The sequence below is a fragment of the Belonocnema kinseyi genome, chromosome 10, assembly GCF_010883055.1.
Source record: "Belonocnema kinseyi isolate 2016_QV_RU_SX_M_011 chromosome 10, B_treatae_v1, whole genome shotgun sequence".
Classification (NCBI taxonomy): Eukaryota; Metazoa; Arthropoda; class Insecta; order Hymenoptera; family Cynipidae; genus Belonocnema; species Belonocnema kinseyi.
Genome location: NC_046666.1, coordinates 47,646,169 through 47,660,472, shown reverse-complemented (window position 1 = coordinate 47,660,472; position 14,304 = coordinate 47,646,169). Strand labels below are relative to the sequence as shown.

Sequence of the window (14,304 nt, the reverse complement as noted above, 5' to 3'; positions counted from 1 at the left end):
TTGGGGGGGGGTAAATTTCCAAAAATGTGTAACTTAGTGTATGGCTGTTCCCTTATAGGCCCATTATCTGACCATATTAAAACCATACGTTGGTGTGTTTTGGACTCCCCAACTTTCAAAATCTGCTAATTCGATCTCAGTCAGCGGAATTTTCCCTTTAATCCCAAATTTATCAACCCACCACATGAAAAGTATATAAATCAGAACGAGAATTGGCTGAGAAAGCTTTGGAGAATAAAGTCCACTCAAATGTGGTTTAGGAAACTCGTTAAGAAATACTTAGATGATTGCGGTCCGTAAAAGAATCAGCGTAATAGACGGTCCATGGGGAGTAGTAGAAGAGTGCCGGACCCTCTCTCCAATATTTACGAGCGCCATCGTAGACAGGCGAGGGTGGAGATTTTCACAGGGTGCAGAATTACGCACATACATCGTACCGCAACTTTTCTTTTAGCTACACTTTTAGAGCCTCATGATTCCTCCTTTCGAAGGCTTCTATCATTTATCGATTTCACGCGTTTTTTCTATTTATGAATCAAAGAAAATTTCCGAAAAAGTCTTGAAAGGTTTGCTTCAAAATCTGACTCTGGGGAGTGGAAAAGATGAAAAAATTCATGGAAAAAGTTATGTCATCGAGGGTTATACTATAGATGAAAGAAAAAAATATAAAAAATATTGAAAACAAGTTTGCAAAAGTAAGTCAGAAACATTATTTATTTTTTAAAAATGTAATCATTTAGGGACCGTGTGTACACTAAGTTACATAAACACGCCTATCGAAAAAATTATATTCAACCAAAATGCAATTATATTTTCCACGAAATTGTTGAATTTTCAATCAAGAAAGACAATTTTATAAATTTACGGAATTAAAATTAAAACAAAATTCAATTTAAAAACCCCATTTTGCGTCCAATAATCAAATTGATGCAAAATCCTGTTAAACAAAACAAGAATCCAACGACCAAATTTGGACCACAACAAATAAACGAAAACCAAAAATCCTATTGTAATCTGAAAAAAAAAACAAAAAAATAAAATAAAATTTTCGGACAAAAATAAAAAAGAGGAAAGAAAAATGAGAAGGCAGCCAACCTCATCCACTTCCTTCTCTTTTTCTTTCTTTCGTCTTCTTTATTTTTATTACCATCAAATTACAATAAAATAAAAATAAAAAACAAATAAATAAATTTGCATTACCAACGTTTCGGCTCTCTCTTTGATACCTGAGAATCGAATGAGGGTCAGTAAAAAATTTTTTTTAATTTAATTTTATTTTTTTGTTTTTTTCAGATTACAATAGGATTTTTGACAATTTTCTATCATAAATAATGAACTTTCAATAAAAAAGGACTAATTTTTATCCAAGATGGAATTTGTCACCAATAAGGTGTCTTTAACAAAATAGATAAATTTTTAACAAGATAAATTAACTTTCAATAAAAGTGAAATTTCTAAACAAATAGATGAATTTTCAACCTACAAAGATAAATTATCAATCAAGATGAATAATTTCCTGCCACAAGATGAATTTTCAAAAAAATACATGCATTTTCAACTAAAATACTTGTTTAACACAAAAAATAAAATAAAAAATAAGTTTTGAACAGAAAACTGATCGATTAAATTTTCAGTTTATAACATTCAGAAAAAAAAGAATTTGCAACCAATTGAATTTAATCGAAAAACATGAATTTGAAACACAATAGTTAAATTCTAAAGCAAAAAGATAACCTTTCATTACACAATATTAATTTTCTACCAGAAAAGACGAATTTTCAACAAAATACATGAGCTTTGTACTAAATAGTTGAGTTTTTAAATTAAAAATGAGAAATTTTCAAACAAAAATGGAATAGTGAAATTTCCAGAGTTTGTTTTTTTAATGATGAATTATCTACAAAAAATTTGATTTTTCTATGAAGAAAAAAATTATTTTCACGCAAACAGTTTAATTTCCTACCCAATTGTTGAATTTTGAATCAAAATGAATAGTTTAATTTTCAACTTGAAATGATCAATTTTCAATTCAAATTATAAATTTTCAACCAAAAATGGTATAGTGGTATTACAATTTGAAAAAATTAATTCGCAAAAGAAAGAATATTCAAGAAAGTAGTTGAATTTTCAGCTTAAATTATGATTCTAAAAAAAGATTGAATGAAAGGCACAAAAATGAAACCAAATATTTGAATTTTCAATTTATTAATAATTATTAATAACAAAAATAATACTTGAATTTTCAACTTAAAGAGGTAAATTTTCAATTTAAAATATAAATTTATAACCAAAAATAGAATAGTTTCATTCCAGTTAAAAAAAAAATAATACTAAAAAACAGGATATTCAACAAAATAATTTTAAGTTTCAACTAAGATTATGATTCCTAAAAAAAAAAAACAACGAAAGACAAACATTAAAATAGTTACAGATTTTTAAAAATGAAGAATTATCTACAAAAGAAATGAATTTTCGAACAAAAAATTTATTTTTCTGCTAAATAGAAAATTTTAATTAAATAGTTTTATTTTCAAACAATTAGTTGAATTTTCTACCAAAAGAGTTAAATTTTATAAAAAATCGGAATTTTCAACAAAAAAAGGCTTATTTTTGCGCAAAATAGTTTAATTTCCTACCCAATTTTTAATCTTTTAACCAAAAAGGAAAGTTGAATTTTTAGCTAGAAAAGGTATACATTTTCAATTTAAAATATAAATTAAATTAAATTAAATTAAATTTTTAACTCAGAAAGATACATTTGAAACCAGAAATGGAATAGTTAACTTTTCAGTCAAATATATCGAATTTCACAACAACAACAACAAATTTTCAAAAATGAGGTAAATTTTCAACTAAAGATGTGAATCATCAAACAAAAAAGGATTTTTAACGAAGTAGTTCAACTTTTAACTATGTAGTTTAATTGTTGACTAAAAAATTACTGTTTAACACAATAGTTGCATCATTAATAAAATAATTAACTGTTTAATTAAATATTAGAATTCTTAGCCAGACGAGGTAAATTTCGTACCAAAAATATAATATTATGCTCCAAGAAGAATGAACTTTTATACAAAAAAAATTGTATTTCCTCACTGTAATCATAGAATATAGTTATTAAATGGACACCAAATAATTTGGTTGACTCAACCGAATCTTTCGGTTGTTATAACCAAATCGTTTGATAAATGGAGCGTTTTGTTGATTTAACAAAACAATGTTGTAGGATAAATCAAATATTTGTTTGAATCAACCAAATTTTAATGTTTTCCCAGAAAAAAAGTTAGCTCGCTTCAAGAGAAGTTGTGTTTCGAGTGTACCGATTTTATTGTTCAGCGATGTTGATAACTTAACCAGTCCTCATAAATCATGTTGCGGCTCTAGTGACACTGGTTTTGTTAAACGTTTACAATAATTATTAAAAGTTTATTATTTCTTATCCTTTCCACAATTAGTAACATACTTATCACAACAATATGTCATTCTATCATGATGGAAAAGTTGACACAAAGGAAGGCAGATAGAGAATCGCGAACTCAGCACTTTTAGAACCAATACCACAATATGTTATAATTTACATTTCACATAACAAAATTCCACGAAAATTGGGGAAGACCAAAGCCTCGATCCTTGAAGATATCAGAGTCATAAATCCATCAATTTCTTTGGAACTTGTGATGCGAAAAATGAACAGAGGTGGAACATGTGTTTAATCTAATTGCGATAACCTTAGCCTTAAATTACGAGACCGGATGAACAGTAGAAAAAGGTGGAGGGTGAACCGTGATCCCGTCCTTCGCCAACAAAGAGCCGGTTGGTTCGGCATATCGATTCGATCAGTACGATCACGAAGAACACGTAACATACGTCTGGCGCTGGTTGTTGGTCAGAAGGCAGGATATCATCCACCGTTGGTTCGTTTCCATCGAGGGGGCGGCTATAGGGCAGCATATAATTATCAGAACCGTAATGGTTCCCATAAATCATAGGCGCTTCTCTCCTTCACTCGACCTTTCTTTCTTTCTTCCCTGGCGGGACTTGGACTCAACCCACGAACCGAGATGAATACGGATGAGAAATCGAGCCTGTGGATTGGATAGAGTCATCACATTGGACAGGGAACTCGCACGCTCATGGGCGATCCGTCCCATTTTTTCCGAAGGAAACATCTGCAAAAGACCCACCCCTATTTCGTATCATGATCGTCCCGGAATATCGTTTTCCTGAGAAATTCCCTTCAGGAATAATAATGTATTCTATAGTTTGTAAAGGTCAACTAGTTTATTAAAAGACTTCTTCTTTGTATGTTTCAGGTGAGTTTCTTCTATTCTTGGATGGTCATCCTCATTTTTTTGGTAAGAAATAAAGTATAGTTGTGAAGTTACATTTTTGCAAGCAAAGATTGTGATTGAAAGTAAAGATGATGATTCAAAGCAAAGATTGAAGCATCAAAACAAGCGTTGATTACTGGTCAATATTTTTGTATTTTATCTTCTGATGCCCATCAGATAGACCATTTCGGATGTTTTCAAACAGTCTCATTCAAAGTTATTCAAGCAGATGTTCAGGTTTTGACCAGGGTGAATAGTAAGCACAGATGGTGTTTGAAGAATCAAAACATCTTTTCTTGCTATTCATCCTGGTCAACACCTGAACACCTTCTTGAGTTGCACATTTGTTTAGCTAAATGAATACTATAGCCTTCTTCGTAAGTGCAAAATAATCTATATTTTGGTTTATTTTATTCTTAAAGAAAAATCTTAAGTTATCGGGTTTAAGGCAGGGTTAAGGTCCGATTACTTTCCCGGTGATTATTCACTGTATGATTTTATTACACGCAAACAATAGGTCTGGACTGCGCACCGAGACGAGGGCCGAATTAATTTGGCTACAAAACAAAAACGCTGAGACAAAGCACAACCCATCCCTCTCTATCCCAAAAACACTTTCTATTCCTGTATTGTTCAGAGGGTTGGATTTCTCTCTTCATTTATGCAAAACTGATTTCTCCTACCGAAAATTCCCTGAAAACCATATGGTCATATCAGATTGGTAATATCGGATTCGTGATGTCGGATTAGTAACGTAGAAAATCAAAATCGTTCGGTATTAAAGCATGTCGAAATAAAAGCACATCAGGAGTGAACAATTCTTCCATCTGAAAATTGATGTGATACCAAAATAAGAAGCGTCTAACCCCGCAGCGAAAAAAACCCTCCTTTTCAGCTAACCTCCCTCAGAAGCCAATTCGTGTATTTTGAGTTGACATTTTCCGTTCTCCCGAGGGGGTTTTACTTTCCTTGGGGTGGAAAGAGGAAGTGAGTGAAGAGCAGTGGCAAAGGGCTCATGGACAGGGGTTTGGGGGAGGGGGCGGAGTGTCCGGCCGAAGGGTGGGCAATGGGCAAGAATTATGATACGAACTTTTGGTGAAAAGGCAAAGGGGACCACTCAGTCCTGAGTTTTCGTACTCCCGCGTTTTCCTGCCCTTTCTCTCTTTCTTTCCCTTTCAGAAAGGGGGTGCGTGACGTTGTGGAAGGGGGGTATTCGAAAAGATGGGAGGGGGCTTCGGATCGGAATCGAGGGGTTGGGTCGGGGTGCGCTGACAGCTCGACGCTCTCGTCCGTTCCGAACTCGACGGGAGGATACGCTTCTCTGCACACATTCGCTCACAAACATAACCTCCAAATGCGTGTGTGGCAGCGTGTTGCGTCCCTCTTTTTCTCCACCGTAACGTCACACGCGAGCACACAAGAATCGCTTCTCACTCCATTCTGCCTCTTGTTCTCTCCCTGTTTCTATTTCTCTCCCTCTCTCTATTTTCGTCTCTCTCACTCTCACTAGTCACGTCTCACTTTTCCGTGTGCGTCGCCCGTCACATTGTGGAAGTTCGTTTCTGTCTTCACCCGCAGAGTCAGAAGCTCTGACACGCGGAGTCGCGTAGGCTGCGTTGCACGATTCGCAGAAACAATTTTTGCAGTTGGCAGCCTAGAAGCGCGAAAATTTAAATTTCGGATTATTGTGTGTGAGTGTTAGTGGATTGGAAGATTGAAGATGTCAACAGATTGTGGAATATGTTGAGGTGATATTGTGCGGTATCAAATTTGAAGTGTCACAAGATATGTGACATCCGGAGGAGAGTCTTAGACTTTTGGTGTATTAGAATTAAAGTGTCCTGGGATTGAAGAAGTGTCCTATGATTGAAGAAGTGTTCTGGAATTGAAGAAGTGTTCTGGGATTGAAGGAGAGTCCTGGGGTTGAAGAAGTGAACCTGAATTGAGTTGTATACAGAAAAAGAAGTTGAGAGACATAGGTACGAGTGTCACGTGTCCTTATCGCAAGAGCTGTCAGTGCGGTTGTCAGGAGAGGAGTCTTTAAAGTAGACAAGAGCTCTTGGGCTATAAGCGTTAGCTGGGTTGCAGATAATTGGCACCTGTGTATATGTAATTGGCATTGTTTGCACAGTCGCTATACGCTTTTTCGCGCAGCGACACGTTTACGATAAGGCCGCATGCTAGGCTCAGCGTAATTGCCGGCTTCGCCGGGACTCGCCCGCGTCGACTGTCTGTCTTGTCTATAATGTTAATTAGTTGATAAAGGGAAGAAGCGTACGACACGCGTTTCTGCGACATGTGTGTGCTTGATCCTGACCATGAGACCTACATGAATATACCGGAATGGTGAGTTTTTTTTGGGAATTATTCTTTAAATCATCATCTTCGAGCAAAATTCTGAGCTTGTTCAACTAACAGAGCGAATTAATCGAGATATGTATGCACAAGTGAGAAAGTCGATGTTTAAACATCTGAATAAACTTGACGGATAAGAAATGCGGAATCAATTTAATGTGATCCAAAGATTACCTTTTTTCAGAAGAGCGAAAGTATACAAGAAACTTGAAAAAAAGTTACATTTATTATAGAATGTTTGCCATGTAGCAACTTTGTCGTTGTAGATAAGGAAACGTGTTATTGACATGAATTGATAGTGTGAACTCTATGTTTTTCTTTTAATGATAAATCAAGTGAGCCCTTGAAATTTGCACTTTGGCGGCCTATTTAGATTCTTCTTTTATATTCGAGTTCCAGATACACCCCTTCCGGAGGAACCAGTTTCTTCCTAAAGTCTAAACCATAATCAGAGCCAGCAAAAATCTCGATTCTGTGACTATCTTTAGATTAAAAGGGGATCTTCCTTCCGAAAGTTTGCTGAGAGAAAACGTCCATACGTTGTTCAGCAGAACATACATTCGAGGTTGGCTGTTTGTCTTCCCCAAGAGCGGAATCCAGAGACAAATATCCCGCTAAGTGCGCTACCCCAAGTTATCTTGGTATAAGATCTTAAACACGCCTGTTAGATGTTTTAGTGGACCACCTCTGGTCGCGTGGAACTTCGAAGATCTGGTACCAAGGACACCGGGTCTCTTCATTACCTTATACCTGTGCAAGATAACCCAATTGTCTTGCGCAATAAAGCCCTCCTGTCTGCCTTCTTCACTTTTTGAAAAGCTTCTCCGGTTTTCTCGATGCGCTTATTTTCGGCTAAATGGGTTTCGGGGCAAAAAATAGACGTTTCGAATTAGAGCGTCAGTTGTGTTTGGAAGAATGAGGACCTTGAGGTCGTAAATCAGAGGGAGAGGTGGGAAATCTCTGGGTGCATTTCGAGAAGAGGAAATCGGATTTCCTTCTTTAAGATTCTCACAAAAATCATGAAGGAAGCGAAACAAATTTATTGTATGAATAAAGTATTTATCGCTTTGTTTAATTTAATTAGGATTTCCTTCAGAAAGATTCAATGTAAAGATTTGAATTCACCTCCGGAGACATTTTCCAAGATTTGTTGCCCACTGGTGTTGGATTTTGGATCGATTCGCGGTTTTGTGCGAACGGGAACGCGGGTGATGCTCCGCTGCGTTTGTGATTTATGGGAGTTTCAGGGGGTGGTTGAGAATGAGGTTCAAACGCTGAGGAGACAGAACGGGGTGTGGAAAAGCGAATAAGGGTGGGCCAGGTTAAACGCGAACATTATGGCTATTCGCCATGAATGCAAAAAGCTTTATCTCAGATTTTAGTTTATTCAATTTCCGTTCAGCTAGATCTTTGAGAAGATAGAAAACAATCTATTTTAGATCAGTATAACTTCAATTATCAACTTGAACATAAATAAAGAAACTCGGAATTATATAAAATTTCAATGCTTTAATACATTCAAATTTCAACATGAGCAGATGGAAAAATGTGCAAATGCATATGAAGTTTTTGCAAAGCGCAAAGACAAACAATTAATTGAGACTCAATTACATCAGCTTTAGAATCGATTATGCAAATTTAATTACGTAGTCAGATTCAATTGAATTAAGAAGCTAAATAGAGTGTCTACCTGATTCCGAAACTGGGAGAAACAAGGAAATGACCGGGATTTTTTATTCGGTTGTTCTAACATTAATATCAAAAGTGATTTAATATTTTCTTACTTTTAGTTTTGTTCTAAAAAAGAAAAGATTTAACCGGTAGAAAACCGTTGATTAAAAATCATCCATCAGATATAAAATCTGCTATATCATAATTGAGCATCTCCGAATTACGCGAATCCTTATCCTGTTCTGTTCATTATAATGTTCCTTTCTCTTACTCTTCGTTCCTTCGTGCTTCTGATATCTTGTTGCATATTTTAAAGAAACACGTTTTTCAGAAAAGAATAAAACTAAATTGAGTTTCGCATCATGTTAGTTAAAAACCTTTCAATATTGGATGTATATTTCAGTTTTGTTTGCGCCTGTCGGTCAGTTTTATAAACGAGGTGTTTACAAGTTTATTCGATTATACGCGGTTTCTTCGACTGTATTATGTCCTCATCTCGAGGTCTAAGCTTTCTAATGAATCGAACGAGTTTTTAAGAGCCATAAATCATGTCTGTGGCCAGCATACTGTAACGGGTTATATGTATCAATATGGATGGGGTAAAGGGTGAGGGAGAGGCGAATGTTTGTTATGTGTTGCATCGGTATGAATGGAACGCTTTTGCGGAGGCTGCAGCCTTTATGCGTGTGGTTAGGAGCAATATTTATTGCTGATCAAACAGTTATCGGCACGCGATACCGTTTGCCATTGTACAAAATTATTGCAATCATCCTGCATTCTTCACCTCACAAAATCTTCCACCATACCAGGAGGATGAGGACACCTACAAAACTAGCGATTAACATTATCTACTTCTCACAGCATATCAACGGAAACATTTTTTCTGTTGATATGTTGAAAAAATGAGACAAAATAATTTCCAAAGAAGAGTTGGAAAGGACAATTTGCGGGACAATTAAATGTTTATCATAAGTTTCTTAGACTTTTCCAGGAGTTGAAGTTGAATCTTGATAATTGGCAAAATATATACATTAGACCGTTTTCTTGCTAACTCATTATCACAGTCTCTATTAATCAAAAATACTTTAAATAAGGCTAATTTGATGCGGAATTCAATAAGCTTGGGAATGCTTATTGAAAAATTATTATATCTTATTTTGTTTGGGAGATATCCTGCTAAAAGTATGTATTTAATCGCTGGGTTTCTACGATGACTTTATTCGATATGATCAATAATTATTCTCTTTCTAACAATGGATAATGTAACAGGATCATTTAATTTTTGCTCATAAAATTGTCTCTACTTTAACAAACCGGGTGTCTCGTGATCAGGCATTTTGAAATTCCCAGCTTATTTTCACTTTGTTTAATAGTTTAATTTGACTCCCGTTAAATTTCTTTTTTATTTCGTCAATGTTTTCACAATACTTTCTGCATAAAGAAGTAAGGTTATTGAAATCTAAAAGTCACCTAATGTTCTTCCGAGATAATAATTCTTAATGTGACAGCTGTTCCAATATTTATAACTTTATTAAGAAGTTACATCAGCGAATGTTTTCACAAGTAAAACAGATGTTGTTCTAAAGTGACATTATTCACGAAATCGGCGAACAAAGTTTTTAATCAAAATCTACCTTGTTCAGTACAAAGCTTCTGATAGGGTAACGATTCTCACAATGGATGATTTAATTTTTGAAATTTTTGAAATAATTGATACTTTTTTCTCTTTTTTCAAAACCTAAAGCATGATTACCATTTGTTTATTATCTAAAAGAGCATTCTCTTCATTGATAACATCTGCTGCAACTTTAATTAAGAATTGTTTTCCAAAACTTTTCCTGAAACCCAACTTTGAATTTGCTATAGGGATTCAATCTGGAAACATCAAACCAAAATGCTTCCTCCTCCATCGAATAAATCTAACATCCTCCTCCGATGTTAACATACCCAGCACATTCAATCTACCTGATTATCCCTCTCATGAATATCGTCGTCACCCTTTGGCTTAATCCCCATTTAGACTCTACTCCGATGCTTCATTTGATTAGCTGTGTTTGTCTAGATGGGTACAAGGGGTCATAGAAAACGCGAATTCGTTACAGCTCCCCATAAAATGATGAATCGCACTCACTCATACATGTACAGACAAACTTTAGGGTGATTTATTTTATAAGACTAAAAAATGATTTTTGAATATGAAAACATAAACTAGTCAAGTTTTGCCCTTTGAGTCAAAACATTAAAAGAAAATTTGAAAATCGGATGTGATTTAGATTTAGATTTCCCCTATTTGAGTTTTGTTTCTTTATTGCTTTTTTTGTCGTTCACATTACAATCATTGTACATTTGATGAAAAATTTAAAATTCATTTGTCAGGAAAATTATAATTTTATTTTACTTGCTTTACATTTTTACTATAAGAATTTGATATACGGTGTGGTAATTACCACATACAATACGGCCTTTTTTAAGTTACTTATTATAGAACAATTTGAAAGAAGTAAGAAAAAATTATTATTTTCCTGGACAATGAGTTTTAATATTGTTAATTAATTATTTACAAAACAGAAGTAGGGATTCTATGAATAATATCCGATTTTTAATCGTTTTTTATTATGTTAACTAAAAAGATCATTGGAATTAAGTCTTTAAACTCTTTTCTATTTTCCCCTTTCTTAAAAAATGTAGATTTGTTCTGCATTGAAGAAACTTTCCCTTTCTTGGTTTTCAGTTTAAATTCCAACTGAATTAATATACTTTAAAAGTAAAATCCAATTATTTTTGGTTAAAATTTCATCGCGTTCAATTGAAAAATCTGCTTGTACATTTTAGTTTTATAATTCATCCCGTTCAGTGAAAAATGCAACTTTTTGGTTGAAAATTAAATTATGTTGTTGAAAAAGCAACTATTTTGTTAAAAATTAATTTTTATGTTCAAAAAATTACACTGCTGGTTGGCAATTTGAACTACTTTGTTGTAAATTCATTTTTTTTAAATTATTTATCTCTTTAGTTGAAGATTTAACTATCTTGTTGGAAATTTATATCTTTTCTTGTTAAAAATTAATTTTTCTAACCGAAAATTTAGGTTTTACATTTTTGGTTAAAAATGAACTTATTTTAGTTTAAAATTCAACTACTTGGTTGAAAATGTATCCTTTTCAGACGAAAATTGACCTATTTGGTTTTTAATTTAATTACTTTGTTAAAAATTTACTTATTTTTGTTGAAGATTAATCTTTGGTTGGAAATTAAATTATTTTGTTGAAAATTTCTTTTTTTTTTATAAAAATTAATTCTTAGAATCGAAAATTTAAATTTTACATTTTTGGTTAAAAATTTATCTTTTTTAGTTGAAAATTCAACTATCTGGTTGAAAATGTATCCTGTTAAGATGAAAATTCAACAATTTAATTGCAAATTTTACTACTTTGTTAAAATTCTTTGAACTGAAAACTTAGTTTTTACATTTTTGGTTGCAAATTTATATTTTTGAGTAGAAAATTTAACTATTTGGTTGAAAAGTTTTTTATTAAGGTTTATGGTTGGCGTTAAAAATGTATATCTTTTATGTTGAAATAATACCTTTTTTTAATTTTTTAATGAAGAATTAATTTTTTTATCTGAACATATAACCATTCCATTTTTGGTTCAAAAATTTAATTTTTTGTTCAAAATTTATTTTTCTGGCAGAGTATTAAAATATTCCGTTGAAAATTAATCTTTTGTGGTAAAAGTCAACTGTTTTTCATTTCAAATTTAACTCTTTTTTTTTGTCGAAATATCAGCAATTACATGTTTTGTTAAGAATTGTTCTTGAACTTCTTTTTTAATTCTTATTTTCGAATTGGAGTTCAACTATTTTATAGAAGAGTCTTGTATGGCTAAATTTAACTGGTTTTTCGTTGATTATAAATTTCTTAAATGAAAATTTAAATATTTTATTTTGGATTCAAAACCTATCTTTTTTAGTTGAGAATTAAATTATTTGTTTGAAAATTCATATATTCTGTTGAAAATTCATCTTTTGGTGAAAAATTATTTTTAACGTTTGAAAATTGATCTTTTTGGTTGAAAAGTCATTTTTGTTGGTTGAAAATTCATATTTTTTTGTTAAAAATGTGCTTTTTTGATCAAAATGACTACTTTTGAGATTGAAGATTCAAGTGTCTTCTAAAAAATTAGTCTTCTTTGGATTAAAAATGGAACTATTGGAGTGAAAATGCGAATACAGTTACACTTTGGTTAAATTTGAATATTTTTTGTTGGAAAATTCAACCCTTTCATTGAAAATGCATCTTTGTAGCTTGAAAATTTAACTATTTAGTTCAAAATTCAATTATTTGTTTAAAAAGTCTTCTTTTTAAACGAAATTTCAACTGTTTTGTTAAAGTCATCTATTTTGATCTAAAATTTAACTTTTTTGTTGAAAATTTCTCCTTTTTAATTGAAAATTTGTCTTACATCCTAGAAGAGTCATCTTTCTTGATAAAAGACTAATTTTTTTCTATAAAATTTAACATTCTTAAAAAAAAAGTGAATGTTTCTCAATTGAAAATCTTATCATTTAGTTGAAAGTTCAACTATTTTATTAACCCTCTCAGCCTACACTGGGTTTATTATACCCAGACGATATTTGCGACTCGCAATATAGTTGTTTCAGTTTTGTGAAAATATCTATATTAATATGTTAAATTCATCTCATTAATTTTATAATATTCATTTTTATGAGACTTTTAGCTATAGCTAAAAAAAAAAGAAAAATCCCGATACGTTAATTTGAACCAGAGATATTGAAGTCTAGGCTGAGTGTTAAAAACTCGTCTCTTTCTCTAAAAATTTAATTTATCACTTAATTCACTATTTCTTAAAATTATTAACTCAACTCTTTGGTAAAAAAGTAATTTTTGTTTTTGCCCAAAATTGTGTGCCTAAAACTATGTCCTAATTGCCCTGAAGTGCCTAAAATTCCCGCCCAAAATTGTTAACGTAGTTTACGAACGATCCTAAATATACGTACAATAATACGCTATATTCGTCTCGACTGGCATGGCCGTCACCGTCACCGTAGATTGTAGAAGCCTAATGAAAAAAAGCGTGTACCCACCGACAGCTGTCTTCCAATAAGAACCCCCCATCTCGCGTGTCAGAGGGCGTCTTTCCCAGCATGGCACGTTCTACGAAAATGGAGGGTAGGGGCGCTTCTTAAATCGAGGATTCGAGTTTGTCGAGGGGTGTGGAAAGGGGGGAGGTTAGTCGTTCCATTGGACCCAGGGTGGTGGCCGGGAGGGGTAGTTTGACAACTTGACAAGAGCACAAAGGCCGCGGCTCGACGCGCGATTCTGCCTACGCGGGTTGCGGGAAGGAGGCGTCGCGACGCTCAGAAATGTGCGTGTATATCCCTATCAATGTGTGAGAACGCGTGGGAGGAAAGTGGATCCGACGCTCCGAAGTCGATGAACAAAGGGCGCTTTTACCCTTGTCCCTTGATTTCGGAAAGTTTGCTCCCAGGTCGTAGGACAGTCGGTAGCCCCAGAAGCCAATGGATACCCGAATCTAATATCGAAACTTTTGGGTTGCAAGCGTTCCTGAACCTCCTTCTTAATTAAATCAGAAGACTTAAGAGGGAGAGATAAAAGGAGGGTGCGAGAACATAGAAAAATCGAGTCAGCCGTGAAAACGATTCTGATTAGAAAGGCCATTTTGAATTTCACGGGAAATTTCGAATCCTAAGGGAAAATTGTGTTTTATATTGAGAGAGCTGCACAATTTTTTTGAAAATAATTTAGTGTAGGATTATGGAGATTAGGGTGTTCAATAAAAAATTTAATTTGTTTATTTTGCAAATTCTACCACCTAAGTTTCTTTCATTTAGGGAAAAATAAAGGGGAGGACTGAATAATCCCTAAAAATAAAATTCCCGTCACTGTCAAATTCCCGGATTGGA

At 33.4% G+C, this 14,304-nt stretch overlaps 1 protein-coding gene across 2 annotated transcripts in view; it reads left to right on the top strand.

Annotated features, from left to right (window-relative positions):
- The window catches only part of LOC117181616 (homeotic protein antennapedia), a 133,004-nt gene that overhangs the window by 35,111 nt on the left and 83,589 nt on the right, over positions 1–14,304 (top strand). Inside the window, exon 1 of one of the 2 annotated variants that reach the window (XM_033374481.1) lies at positions 6,627–6,677. The exons of the other annotated variant lie outside the window; for it this stretch is intronic. The gene's annotated coding sequence lies outside the window, so the exon portion shown is untranslated. Of the gene's footprint in view, positions 1–6,626; positions 6,678–14,304 lie in introns of those variants that run through there. 2 annotated transcript variants of the gene reach the window in all.